The 15,230-nt window shown below is 39.2% G+C and overlaps 1 long non-coding RNA gene across 2 annotated transcripts; it reads right to left on the reverse strand.

Annotated features, from left to right (window-relative positions):
- Positions 1-3,606: 3,606 nt before the first annotated feature.
- LOC133224578 (uncharacterized) lies at positions 3,607-14,953 on the reverse strand. Of its 2 annotated transcripts, XR_009728884.1 has the most exons (5): positions 13,392-14,953; positions 12,788-12,919; positions 5,889-7,749; positions 4,608-4,710; positions 3,607-3,839 (listed from the first exon to the last, which is right to left on the reverse strand). It is a non-coding gene; the product is annotated as an uncharacterized LOC133224578 (long non-coding RNA). The 2 variants fall into 2 exon arrangements; XR_009728885.1 differs by lacking the exon at positions 12,788-12,919 and having other exon boundaries at positions 5,889-8,160; positions 14,553-14,569.
- Between the last annotated feature and the right edge of the window lie 277 nt (positions 14,954-15,230).

The raw sequence follows: 15,230 nt of genomic DNA on the forward strand, positions 1-15,230 counted from the left end.
GAACAGCTCTATGCTGTGTCACTGCTGCAGCAACAAAAACTGTTGGGATGGTTAAAAGTACAAAACCAGCAGATTTAATAAAAAGAATTACAGATTCCTTATTTCCTTCAAGAGATACCATTACATCTGGTCTACATTCATCAAAATATTCATGTAAATAAGAATTGCTAGAGCTTCTGAAGCTGTTAAAAAACGAGCTCTTGGCTTTGTTGAAGCCAGGTTTCCACTGCCAGACATCAGTCTTTTCTCTGTATTGTACAGCAAGATAACCAAAGCACGTATCCTGTATATTAGTCACCAGTGGTGTAGTGCCATAGAGGATCTAAAGGAAGATGCAGAACTATACTGAAGGTCTAAACACAGAAGAAAGAGCAATAGGAAGATCTCAATCTAAACATTTCCGAATGCATAGATGATTTGCAAATAACACTGTTCATTTCTATATTTAACCATGACCGTAATGCCTTTTTTTATTCTATTGCATGTCAACACTGCTAATGACAGACCCTGCTCCCAGCTCAGGGGCATTGAAGTGTGTCATCTTGGCCAGGCTGCCTCGAGATGTCGCTCTCCTCTTTCTCCACAGGAGGTTTTGATTCCCTTACAGTGGATAAGCCTTTCCTGATGGCTTTTTCCCTGTGAAATAACAATTGACGGGTTCATTGCTTCTAAGAACTAGGTCTTGCATGCAGAAGTAAGGTTGTATCTAGGGATTAAGGAAGTAATTGATCTCCTTAAGGAAATCGAATGCTGTCTATACTGCTACTTACAATATGTGATCTTTTTTGCATAAAAGACATGCTAATCTAGAAGACAGTTCTAAAAGTATGGTTTTAAAACTTGTGTTAAAATACCATTTCCATAACTGACAGACTCATAGGCGTATTTTCTTTTAAAATATCCTAGCCAGTTTTGTGCCTACATTTGCACAGCTTTCCCATCAGTACAGTGCATGTGAACAGGCAGTGCAGCACCATGCAGGAAAAAACTTTTGCAAAGGTGCAGCACTAAGGACTGTGCATTTTTATGTGCAATATGTGGGGTTAAATGTTGGACTGTATCTTGCTTTTAAAAAGAAAAGTAAGAACTCATCCCAGGTAACATTAGCTGTAGCAAGGAATAAATGTTTTGCTAAGTAGAGAATCCCATGTTAATTTTGAAGGCTGTAGGATGAGGGACTCGTAAAAGCAGAGCTTATGGGCAGTGCACCCCATGGAGCTTGCATATCATACCCAAACACTGACCTTCTTGCCAGGCTCCAGCACTTTGTCATTGAGCAAAACATGCAATGTGGAATACTAATTAATAAACACTTTCATCAGCTTCTCTCAATAACATTAAAAAAAAAAGAAAATAAAAAAGTAATGGCAGCCAAAGGCAGGTGCAGACGTATAAATGCATGCTGTTTGGAATAACCAAGCAATGGTTTTGTGCAGGCTTCTTGTGGAGAAACCTGCCCTGCCCTTTGCACACAGAAAATAATACTGGAGCTTCAGCTGAAGCAGGATTCTTCTTTCCTGTATGCTCACCATCCTTTCCCTCTCAGCTTGAATTCCTTCCAGGGCATTCCCTTCCTCTATAAATTCATCATTCCTCTCCCTGATTTCCTGTCACATTTCCCAGACCCAATGATTTTGAAGTAGCCTGTATGCTGTGGCCTTTCAGCTGTAATAGGTATAAAAAACACATTCTGTAACAAGACAATGGTCATATTGTGACCAAACCTGTGGCTCGTTACAGGCAAGACCTCTGTGAATCAACAGGTGAAGACCTCATAGCAGCCTTCCAGTATCTGAAGGGGGCCTATAGGGATGCTGGGGATGGACTCTTCATTAGGGACTGTAGTTACAGGACAAGGGGTAACGGGGTAAGACTTACACAGGGGAAGTTTAGATTGTATATAACAAGGAAGTTCTTTACTGTGAGGGAGATGAGGCACTGGAATGTGTTGCCCAGGGAAGTTGTGAATGCTCCATTCCTGGTGGTGTTCAAGGCCAGGTTGGACGAGGCCATGGGTGACATGGTTTAGTGTGAGGTGTCCCTGCCCATGGCGGGGGGGTTGGAACTTGATGATCTTAAGGTCCTTTCCAACCCTAGTTAGTTAACCTTAGTTATTCTATGATTCTGTATCTATAGCATTTGAGTTAAAAGCAGGCTCCAAAGCAAGTGATTTGTATATACCTAGGGCCCCTGTGTAGTATCCCCCCTCTCCAAGACCAGAGAATAGAATACTGTTTGTTTAAATGGAAAGGGCAATCCAAATTGCCCTTGTCGGGGAAACCTAATTGCAGCCTTTCAGTTCTCAAAAGGGGCCTATAAGAAAGATGAGGAGAGGCTTTTTAGCAGGGCCTGTTGTGATAGGATGAGGGGTGATGGTTTTAAACTAAAAGATGAGGGATTCAGGCTGGATGCAAGGAAGAAATTCTTTACAATGAGGGTGGCAAACTCCTGTACAGGTTGCCCAGAGAGGCGGTGGATGCACCATCCCTGGAGACATTTAAGACCAGGCTGTATGTAGGTCTGGGCAACCTGATCTAGATGAAGATGTCCCTGCTCATTGCAGGGGGGTTGGACTAGATGAGCTTTGTGGATCCCTTCCAACCCAAACTGTTTGTTCTGGGTTCAGCAGTAACAGTCATTTTCTCTCCTTCTGTGCAACTTCTCCAACAGTGCAGTGCTGTGGTTTTGACTTTCAGCCTGGGAACAGCACTGATAACACCACTGGTTTTAGTTACTGCTCAGTAATGTTTACTCTGACCAAGGACTTTCTGAGTCTCATGCTCTGCCAGGGAGGAGGGGAAGTTGGGAGGAAGCAGAGACAGGACACCTGACCCAAACTAGCCAAAGAGGTATTCCATACCACAGCACGTCATGCCCAGGAGGTAACTGAGAGTTACCCGGAAAGGCTAGATCACTGCTGGGTGGGGTGAGGTATTGGTCTGCGGGTGGTGGGGTGTTGTATTCTCTTCCCTTTTCCCTTATCATTATTATTATTGGTGGTAGCAGTAGTGGTTTGTGTTACACCTTAGTTACTAAACTGTTGTTATCTCAACCCATGGGAGTTACATTCTTTTCACTTCTTCTCCCCATCCCCCTGGGAGAGGGGGGGAAGAAAGGGCTGGGGGGAGGGAGTAGGCTGCATGGTTCTGATTTATGGCCTGGGTTTAAACCAGGACACTATTCTATGATTCTGTGTAAAATTCTAGAGAACATAAACATTAATTATCATATAGTCCTACAACAATACCCATGCAACCACAAGCTGTGGAAGTTGAAGGTCTGCTAGTTTTATGTATCCTTTGTGGAAAAGCAAACACAAAAAAAAGTTCTGGAAAGATCAATGATGCTCAGACTGTTTTACAGCTCCCTCACTGTTATTATCACAATCCATTACAAAGTGGAGATAAAAGATGATAATATCCAGGCTGTTATAAAGCATGTCTAGTTCTGCTAATAAATGTACCACTAGATCTGAATCTGCAGCATGGTGATTGGATACAATGTGCTAATAAATGTACCACTAGATCTCAATCTGCAGCACGGTGATTGGATACAGGGTCTCTATTGCAAAGTGGTGAGAATTAACACGTTCTGGGATTTAAAAAAAAAAAAAAACAACAAAAAGAAAAAAAAAAAGAAAAAGAAAGTGGAAAAGAAAAAGTTTAGTCTATTTTATTGTGATCATCCAGTTTAGATTTTAGGACAAGCAGAGAATCCAGTCCTTCCAGCTTATTTTGCAGCCTGCTATTAATATCACCAATCTTTTCATCTCGCTGCTGAATTTCTGTTGTTAGAGCTGTCACTGTGTTCAGTAGTTCCTGCTCATCCTTCAGAAATTCCTGTAATGACACAGAACAGAATTTTTCTTTTTTCACAAAGGACCCCCCCCCCAAAAAAAAATCATAACAGCAACAAAAAACCCTCTCCCAAACCAAACATAAACACCCCACCAGAACCTTACAAAATGTCAAGAACCCTGTTTCGGTTTCCCACAGCCTGGCTGGCCACCAGACCTGTAGCTCTGCAAGAGGTTTTTCATCAACTAACCAATCCTTGCATAAGAAAACCCAAAGTTTTGCTTTTCTAACTGGTGAAAAACTTTCTTACATGATTATTTGCTTTAATTCCTGTTCAAAATGAAGGCCATCCTTGGCCATCCCCAACTGGAAAAATATTACAGGCCAATGAACTAAATGTAGAGCAGCAAGAGTGTTACCAGGTACAAGTTTAAGAAAGGCTTGAATATAAGACCAGCAAAAGGAAAAATACCAGGAAAAATTATTTTTATAGCCAGAACTTTCTTAAAATGCTGGAAAACATAGGTTTAACACCTTGCCCTGTATGACTTCAAAGACTGTAATGGCTTAGTTGCAAAATGCAATTTCACTTTTTTAATATGGCATGCAAAATATATTTAAGCAAACCAGCACAATAGAAAACTGGAATTTACATTTTGAGTAAAGCTCTCCTCTTTCTGAAGATGATCTTCAACAGAGCTAGCAGTTAAAATGTGGTAAATTGCTGTGCCAAAAATAAGACAAAAGGACTGAAGGATATTCTTCAAACCATGTAACTCTTTTGTTTCAAAATAGTTACTAATATGTTACCGTGAAGCACTGGCATGCCTTTCAGGATTTTGCCTATTGCTGACTTGTGTTTTTCTGCTTCAGAATTCACTGCAAAAATATCTTCTTCCATCTGTGCAGTGCGCTGGGGGGAAAAAAAATAATTATTACCGAACACTTGCCAATCATTTCCAAACAGTTTTACTGTTTCTAGAGAGATCAAGAAGAATAATCTGAATATTAGCTTATGGAAATACAAAGGTTAATGTATTCCTCTGGACACGTTTTCTTTCTACAACATCATTCATTTCATCTTTAACAAATTTTAACAGTTGCCAAATTCAACACAAGCCAGCTATGTTTGTGGTACCAAACAGAATGGATGAGGATACTGGGAACAGCCAGAGCAGGACAGGGTGTATGCCAACAGGGAAACTCTTCCTTACTCATTCGCCCAGAATAGGATGGACTCATTTACATTGGATCAGTCCTACGAGTACCCACCTGGTTGTGTCCCAGGTTTGGCTGAAACGTGTCAGATGGCCCATGTCAGGCACAGTAAAGAGCATTCCCTGGTGCAATATAGGTGTCGGAAAATCAGAGCACCTCAGCTTCTCTTAGTGAATTGAACATGAGAAGAGGGGTCCTTGTAGCATAACCATGAGTTTTCTTCCTGCAGGGAAGCCTTTTTTTTTCATAAGGGTATAATCCGATAGAGCTGCAGAGTATCTGGTATGTAGCACCTGCAGTGCTAGCAGACATAGACTCTGGCATCTGCCCTTGCAGCAGCAGAGCTCTGTGCTTGCAGGAGCAAACAGTGCACAGGGTTCAGATCATCTCAGAAATATAGTCCATGTGGCTGCACAAACATGAGTCCGGGTCTGGATTGCTGCCTGATAACAGCAGGCACTAAGACCATTTTTGCTTCATGTATTTTACAGGGAAGGAGATTCTACTACTCTGATAGCCTAGGGCCTGAAAGGTATATGGAATATTTTAAAAAGCCATATTTTCAATTCCAAATTGCAGAGGCCTATTCTACATCTCTTGCTCATCTTGGGCCTCTTCACACAAGCAGGAGGGCCTTTTCCTACAATCCGTGCCTCAGTGCAGCAGGTATAGTATATTGATTATGCCTCAGGTAGATGCCTTGCCCTTGGATATTCCTCTTTGCTTCCTTACAAATGAAGCACCCCCACATTCACTTAAAAGGCCAGGTTTGCCTTGCAATGTCTATGTTTTATCATCTTCCATGGCCAGTTCTCTGCGAAATGAAAAATGAATACTCTGAGAAGGAGCACTGTCAAGCTTGAATATACTCACTAATTTGAACCTGCAGTTCTCAGTGTACACAATGTCAGTTTTCCTGTTGATCTCATAGATGTCTCGTTCTAGGAGCTTCATAGTCTTTGTGTGATTTTTCAACTGGCTGACTGCAGCATCATTCTTCATTCACAATTTATTCTTCAGCTCCAGCTGTTAATAATAAACTCTTCACTGATAACAGATTTTTATATAGGATTTTGTAATTAAATAAAGTGAAAAGAGTTTTTGTTATGTGGCAGCTTTCATTGTGAGATTTCAAAGTGCCATCTGAGACAGCCCTCTTACCAGTGAGGAGAAAGAGACACAGAGTGGGGAATCAATTGCTTACGGTCCACAAGAAATGAATCAGCTCTGACATGAAGTGACCTTTCTGCTGCGGGGTCAACCAATGGCAAGAGCATAATTTTTCTGTCACCTGAGGCTCAAGTGTACACAACTGTTTTGTTGTGCTATTTCTATTCTAATATGGTTGGAGAAACAGGTCTCCCTTTTCTAAACAGACCACTGGGGCATGAAGCCTGCATCTGACCAGCCTCATAAGATTGCTTTATGTAGTTTATTCATCTTGTCCTATGCTTCTCAGTAACTAGAGACACTTTAATTCTTCCTAGTAGCAGCAGAAGGTGTAAATATGTTCCTTTCCCCCATAAATTTTTGTTCTGGCAAAGAAACAGGAAGGAAAAGCAATCTGATTGTTAGCCTGGGATGTACAGCCCAGCTTCAGTCATTTTGAACTATTGTAACTACCCCTACAGCTATACCATTTTTATTCTCTTCACACTGGTGCTGATTGAATGCCTTACGTCAGAAATGAGAAATACAGGTAAAGAGGCAATGCTACAGAAAAGTTTTTCAAATATGAGTTACTAAAGTAGCAGAAATTCCTGCCTTTGCAGTAGCAAGAACCTGAACTGAAGCAGGTTTACAAATGCCCCCAGTTCACCAGCTTCTTTTTGACTTGCTCAAGTGTCTAAGGAATGCAAAATCAAGCAGAAGGGCAGCTTGATATAAATTCTGGGTTATAGGCTGAGCTGAAGTCTCAGCCACCCTCCAGATGGGAGCATAGCAACAGAGAGGAAGGTAAGGTTCCAGCCTGTCTTCCCTGGTCCCAGTCTCCATGGGTGGCTGGTCTTTACCAGGAGGAAATAAATCTGGTGGTAGAAACTCTGCAGAAGTACTACAATAAGTTATTATCATGTCCTTCTTGAGCTTCCCAGGAGTTTTGATTGACTGCTGAATGGCTCTTGTGGCTCGTACTTCTTCATCTTTCTTTTCTACAAGGCAGAGAAAGGGTTGCACAAAGAAGCTGTGGCTGCCCAGTCCCTGGCAGTGTCCAAGGCCAGGTTGGATGGGGCTTTGATCAGCCTGGTTTAGTGGAGGGTGCCCCTGCCTGTGGCAGGGGGATTGGAACAGGATGATCTTTAAGGTCTCTTCCAACCCAAACCATTCTATGGTTTTTAGATGATGTTATGATTAAACATTAAAGTGTTACAAATAAAATTAGATTCTATTAGTGACTTGTTTAAGTCACTCTTATTTTTTTCTTAAATGGTTTATTTTCCTGTTATGGCCAGGCCTATAGATTCCAGTTGTTGGTAAGAACTCAATTTATATGTGTTTCACAGTTCACCAAAGCCATAGGCAGACATACGGTTATGGCACACTGTTTTTGGAAACAAGAGAAAGCTCCACAATGTAGAGGAGATACTTAATACTTACCTAAAAAGGATTTGTTCAGGTCTTCACATTTTGAATGCTTCTCTTCTGTTTCTGTCTGGGCTTCTTCCAATGTTAGCTTGCTTGTGTTTAATTCTTGTTCTTTTTTAAGTAGATTTTCAGTTGCATTTTTTATGTAATTCTTTAATGAAACTAAATATTAATCAACAATCTATCTAAACAACATTTAATGCATTAATATTTTAACATATCTGGGGGGGGGTGCGAGGGAGAACAAAACAAAACAGAGAAAAAAATACTGAAAGTGATCCCAAGAGGTCATCTTAGTCCTTCTCTATGCCCTACAGCAGAATCAATTAGACCTAAAAGTCCACACAGATGTTTAATTTGTCCTTAAAAACCCCAGTGGCAGTGCTACCATGACTCAGACAACTGATTCCCTGGGTTTATTATTTGTGCTGTCAGTGCTTTTTAAAGCCTTTCTCTTAAGTTAAATCTATTCCATTCCCTGTTATTTGTCTCAACAAGTAGACAGAGAGAAAGGCTTATATCTTGCTAAGAAGTTTTATTTATTTGGTGCTTACTGACATGTCTTGGAAAAGCTGTGAATTTCTTCAACTGTTTTTTGATCATCTTTACTGAACTCCTCTTGGGTCTCAGAATAACCCATATCCTCCTTTAAATTAGGTGATCAATACCAGACTCTGTATTCCAGCTGTGTCCTACCAAAACCAGCTAGAGTAGAGAACATACACCATAAACCTTGCCAGGGTATCGGCCTTTCTACACAAACTGGTTTGAGGATTGCCTTTTTCAGTACAACAAATCTTTGTTGACTTATGTTCAACTTTTCAGCTTTAGTTCTATTTATCATAAATATCTGACTCGTGATAGAACTGTACAGACAACTCTTTCCACCTAAACAGAAAAATACGGATGATAATGATGATTATTACTAAAACCTTTTTTCACTCAAATTACTTCTCCAACTTGCAAAAATAACTCTGAAGTCTAGTTCTGCCCTGCAGAGGGCACTCCCACTCTTATAATGTTTATCATGTACAGTTATGTTAAGCAGTCGCTGTACATTATCAATCACCTGAGTCAATAAGGAAAAAACAGACAAATTCCAGTGAAAGCAGACCTCTCACAATCTAACAGGGACCCTTATTTTATTTTGTCAGTAAAGCATGGGTAACTATTATCTCTGATGATGTTTCCAACTGGTTTTGTACCTGGGATTCTTAGCCTGAAAAAGCAGCAACTGAAGGGACATACAATAAAGGTATATAAAATCCACACACCTTTGCTGGAGAAAATGAGAAGACAACAGTTACTCACTGTTTCTCATAACACAAGAATAGCAAGATGCCAATAAACTTTTGAGATAGTAGGTTTCAAACAAAAGAAAACTACTGTCTTTATTAAATAAATGATATGCTATAGGTTTATGGAGGCTAAATGCATATGTGAGCTAAAAGAATCAATCAGTGATAGCAGAATATTGCACTGAAGATCCAGCATAGGCACAAAATTCCATCAAAAGCTATTAAATGCAGATACCATCTCCATCCAAAGAAGTTCCTGACACTTCATTTGTCATGGAGATTATACAGAAGAAGGGTCATTCTATATTTGGCTGTTCTTACATTACTTCTTCAAGCAAGACTATTGATCACTATAGAAGACAGGATACTGGCAGGACCAACATTTTGTCTTACCCAGTACAGCTATTTTGGGAAATGAAGTTGATTTAAGCTTCTCTTACCTATTCTTGGTGTTCAATTAAATACAATCATGAGCAGTTCTGAAATTGCTTCAGCAGCTTCACTACCTGCAGGTGAATTTCATTAGACTCAGATGATCCAAAGGTATCAGAGTTCTCTAGGTAGGCTTGCCAATTACTTCCTTCCCTATTGTTGCCTGAGATTTTAATTTTCTGATGGTAGCATTCATATGTTAGGCATTTGATTCTGCTGACCCATCAGTGAAGCAAAATAAATATTTCATTGTCTTATGACAAACATGGAGTGTTTTCACATTATGCTACATGTCCTTTCCTATTACCATGTCATTTTGTAGCTTGGCCTGTCTCATATTATTGCTCCATGCCCAGCCATAGGCATATTTTTTCAATCATACTAATGTTTGTTTAATATATTATATTAAATGTAGTTAATACATTGTATTAACTGCAATGGTTCTGGATCTGAGCTGTACATCATAGAATCATAGAACAGTTAGGGTCGGAAACCTACATCACCCTACAGCAGGGCTGCACAGACTTACCAGCCTGGGAATATTTGTACTCTTACATCAGTATGGAGAAAAAGAATTAGCTCTTAAAGACTAAGCAGATCATCACCTAAACATGACTAAAACACTGTACCTTTTAATCTTTCTCTGTCTCCTTCCTTACCTTTAAAAAATATCTGACCTTTGTTTTTAAAACAAAACAAATCTAATTTGATATATATGCATTTTTCAGCACAGTGGAACATCATCTTAGGGCCAATAAAACACAAGACACTAGTTAAAGGACTTTCACTGGAAAAATACATGTGTACTCTTCTGCAGCAATAGGTGAAGACACAGAAATGGAGAACAGGAACAACCCACATAGACTGGGAGACTTGAAGAAAAATATTAAGAGAGGGACAAGATGATATCCAGGAACTAAAGCCATACAAAGAAATGCATTGAAGCCCAGGCTGTGAAGTAACACCATGACTCTGAACTCACTTCTCTACAGGACAGTAATGTCAAATGCAGCACTATACATTTTTAGTCCTTCTCAGGCTTTGAAGTCAGGTATCACTTCAGTGATCAAAGACTAGAATTATCAGAAAACCTCCAAGTATAGAAATACAGCTCATGAACCTTATTATAGGTTCATTTATATATTTATTGTTTTTTGTTTTTTTTTAAAGGGCTGTAGCAGAAGAGTGGCTAAAAAGAAAGAAAAAAACCCTGGAAAATATGCAGAAGAGCAGAAGAAATTATTTCCTTAGTAGAAACAGGTATGTGAAGAAGGCAGAGAAGGAAAGGTGATCTGAGTCCCATTTCTGTGTACTCCTTTGATCTCATGCATCATCATGGTACTCCAAACAAAGCAACCTAAACTGACATGACTCTTGTAAAGGAATTTATTCCTCTTACCCAGGCCACCTTCATGAGAGAGCATTCAGAGGGAATCATTTTGCAGATAAAAATAGTGAAGAGCAAGTGCATGAAAATACTAAAAGCTCCAGAAAGAAAACTGGGAAGAAAAAAAAAAAAAAAGTAACACGAATTGCTTCATCAAAATGGTAGGAAATGAAAGCAAATTAGGAAACAGCTAACAAAGGAGAATATCTCAGAGTGTGTCACTAAATGAAAACAAAGAGTTACAATCACCTTTTCAGCCTGTCTCTGTCCAGGCCACAAAGGAAAGGGCAACTCTCCCATAGCAGTTTTACCAGCACTGTTTTAGATGGGGGAAAAACTCTTTTAGAATGGACTATATTAATAAAAGACAGAGAAAAAGTATCAAGGTATATTTAGCATTTCTTTTGCATATACTGCATAGCTTAACTGCCAGAAAGAGCATGAGAATGAACCCAGCACAGCTGCTTACTTAGCAGGGACAGTCTCAGCCTTCAGATTTATAGGGAAGCCTGAGCAGTTACATGACCATAACTATCTTGCATAATGTGGGAGCATAACCTCTCACTAATGAGCAAAATGAGAAAAATCCTCAAGGCCTTCTGTAAATCTGCCTTTCTAAGGTCAGACATACAAAGAGGATATTTCTTACACTCCTGACATTTGATTTATCCTATCTCAAATCAGACTGTTGAACAAGAGTCCAGCAGTTTCCTGGGGATAGAGCATATACTATATCCCAAAGACCAGAGAAGTGCTAGAAAACCTTGACAGCTCTGAGAAATTCATATACAGCATTTCAGCACCCTACTTTCTTTGGTAAAGAAAGCTCATCAGTGTTTTAAAGAATGTTGACACTAAGTAGCCCTGGGTTACACCTTGCACACCACCAGTCACCATGATAGATTTACAATAGCAATTCAGAGGAGACCTTGACCAGGGTCTAAAATCAAGCTGTCATATTGCCATGACTGCTGGCCTGTTTACTCAAAACCAGAATGTTTTTGAGAATATGATGAAACACATTCTACATTAATAGGTTACACACTGAAAGGCTCACTCCAAAGCTAAATAGGATTTATCTCACAACTGAATCTGGCCCTGCACAAATTTTTATTCTAAAATTGGAGTCACCCCTTCTGAGAAACACCTGCTCTCTATTCTTTTGACATAGATGCCCATAGGTACATGAATATATAAGTGCATATACATATATGGTTGTTTAATGATTACAGTGTGTTGTGGTTTAAACCCAGCCAGACAGCTTTTTCACTCACTCCCCCCTTTCTTGCCCTCCCCCTACTCCCAGAGGGATGGAGAGGAAAATTGAAAAGAATGCAACTCCCACGGGTTGAGATAAGAACAGTTTAATAACTAAGGTATAACACAAATCACTACTGCTGCCATCAAGAATAATAAAGATAAGGGAAATAACAAGGGAAGAGAACACAACATCTCACCACCAGCCAACCGGTAACTCCCTCCCCAGCCCAACCAAGCACCGACCCATACCTCCTCCAACCCTGCAGTCTCCTAGCCCTTCTGGGTAACTGCGAGTTACATCCTGGGCATGACGTGCTGTGGTATGGAATACCTCTTTGGTCAGTTTGGGTCAGGTGTCCTGCCTCTGCTTCCTCCCAGATTCCCCTCCTCCCTGGCAGAGCATGAGGCTCACAAAGTCCTTGGCCAAACCAAAACATTATTGTTACCAGCTCTGTTCCCAGGCCGAAAGTCAAAACACAGCACTGCACCAGCTACCAAGAAGGAGAAAAATGACTGCTACTGTTAAACCCAGGACACAGTGTCTCAACCTGAACGTTTTAAGTTCTTGTGAGCATTATTAAAAAAAAAAAAAAAACCACACAAAACAACAACCCCCCCAAAACCCAAAAACAAACCCACAAGAAGAAACCAGGCCAACCTGAAAAGCACAAAATTTTCTTGAAACAGTTACTGACATGGAATACATTTTAACATAACTCCAATGAGCATAGCTGCAACAAGGTGCAACAAACATTGCCAATTCATCCATCAGAGATCTTCCCAAGGTTGATAAAAAGAACAACAGAACTTACCTCCAGACATTTTATTTTGTTAGCAAAATCTTTGTTATAATTCTTGTAATCATTTTCCTTTTTACTTGCTTCTTCACTCAGGGCTTTGAATTGGTTCTCAGACTGAAAAATCTCTTCCTCAAGGTTTTCAATCTCACCATGGAAAGCAAAATGAAGGTCAGTGATTTCTGAAATATATAGTGTCTACCTGGACCACCCAGAAACAAGCAATTAGTGCAAAATGAGACCAATCGGCATTCAAGACATAACATCTTCTAAGATAAATAATCACCTTTAAATTGTTATTAATAGGTGTTAAAGTCAGATTATAGAATCACAGAATGGTTGACCTTGGAAGGCACTTCTAGAGGTCATCTTGTTCTAAGGGCCACTTAGAGCTGACTGCACAAGGCCATGTCCAAACGGCTTTTGAATATCTCCAAGAATGGAGATATTTAGATCTTTAGATATTGAAGATCTTTAGATCTGATATCATGTTTAGTAGCTTACAAAAAATTGGCCCTTGGAGTTCATTTACTTAGGTAACAGTTTACTGTTATTACATATAGCATGAATGCACATAACACTAGATGTAATAGGTTATAATACCTGCTGTTTAACATACCTCTGCAAGTAGTTCAACATGCCTTTTTTTACCAGCCTCTATTCTTTCATTCACTTTTCTGCTTCTATTCTCTTCTGCTGAGAAGAAGAGTTCTCTCTGCATTGGTAAGTACAGTAGTTTCCACTGAAATATTACTCTGGTGACAGATACATAAGCAGGAATAAGTTGAATTTGGGAGAAAAACAGAGAAGAGATACAAATTCTCAGGAGCACTACAAGCTTAATTTAAGAGATCAGAAGACTCAGACATATTTTCTGTAACTTCAGGACTACAATCAGTTGGCTGCGATCCTGACAATATCTAGGAGATGCATAAAAATACATAAAAACCTTTTGAAGTGTCTCTCTGTTTTTATTGAACATGGAGGAGTATTCTTAAAGTGACTAGTCTCACTTAAGTGCCTAAAATTAGTTAATAAAAGTCTGGACCAAATAATCTGGTTAATTTAGCTTAGCAAATTGGAAGGCTGTGAAGGACAAGATTTTGTGTCTATAAAACCCCAGTGTTTGTAAATTGTGAAAATGATAAAAGGCAACACATATAAAACCAAAAAAAGGCACACTTGTCTATGTGAAAATGCAGACTGGAAGTCAGTAAAAAATGTTTTTAGACATCAAAAGAATGAGATTTTAGAATGACATATTAGTGAGAGTAAGGGGAGGAAAGCAACTATAGGGTTTTGGATTGAACATGTTTGGGTTTTTCAAAGTTTAAAGTATGATGTAGTATTTAGGGGAGAACCAGACTGGACTAGATGACCAAGAAATCTCCATATCTCTACATCTTACATGACAGAATAATCAAATGAGAAATCAGAGCTGCAGAGATAGTCTGAAGTAGCTGAGCAGGCCATGATTTTATTTTTGAGAGTATCCTATCAACTGCAGAGGGCTAAGCACTCTTTCCACTTTTTCACCTTTCCAATAATAAAGTAGAGGTATTCATGGAAGAAAAAAAAAAAAAAAAGCCCCTATCAAGTATATAGGTCTCAATGCTTTGAAAAGAAGGTATCTCCATACTGGTGTGGAATGATAACACCTCAAAAACTAGATACAAACCCCTGATTTAGACAAACAGTATGAGCAGACCTCCAAGAGCTGCATTCAAAATCTGGCAGTTACAGAGAAATTCAAAACTAGCAGAAAAGCTTTATATCAAACATTCACTTAGATTTATCTGACTCTAGGCTTTTTCTATAGGTACCTCACTGCGGGTAGACATGTGTATATATGAACTACTTCATAGTGGATATTCTGAATATAGATAAAATAAACCCCAGGTTTTTTTGTGACCTTTGTGTAACATGGTCCTTACAATTCTTTCCAAAGACTTCTTAAAAAGACAGATACAGTAGAAGACACAGCTAAACTAGTGAAAAATAAGTAAGTCCAAAGAAGAAAGATTGAATTACTGAAAATGCAAAGTTATCTCATTCTTACTGACCCTGTCAAAGGGTTTGTCTATATAACATCTGGAACTCCAGATACCACCAGTCTAATGACCTGATTTTGAAAGGTGCTCAGCAACAAAACCACCATACTTCCAGCTGGAGCTGTGGACACTTAATTTTTTATCACTGAATTCAGTGACAAAGTTCTCACTGACTCAAAAGTGCAGAATCAGCTACCAATGAACATTAACTGAATTTAATAATAACAATAAATATTGAATAAATGAATGGAAAAAAAAAACCCATGCCAAACCAAACAAAACAAGCCCCCAAACCCCACAGTTTTACAGTTTATGTAAGTGTACATATCCTGGGAAAATCCCAGATAGCTTATAAAATAAAGTCGGTGAAATATTTGCTGTCATGATGATTAAAAGCCACTTATATA

The sequence above is a fragment of the Neopsephotus bourkii genome, unplaced genomic scaffold (genome assembly GCF_033783945.1).
Source record: "Neopsephotus bourkii isolate Nb327-2 ecotype Australia unplaced genomic scaffold, CSIRO-AGI_Nbou_v1 NB_1707, whole genome shotgun sequence".
In the NCBI taxonomy this organism is placed as follows: Eukaryota; Metazoa; Chordata; class Aves; order Psittaciformes; family Psittacidae; genus Neopsephotus; species Neopsephotus bourkii.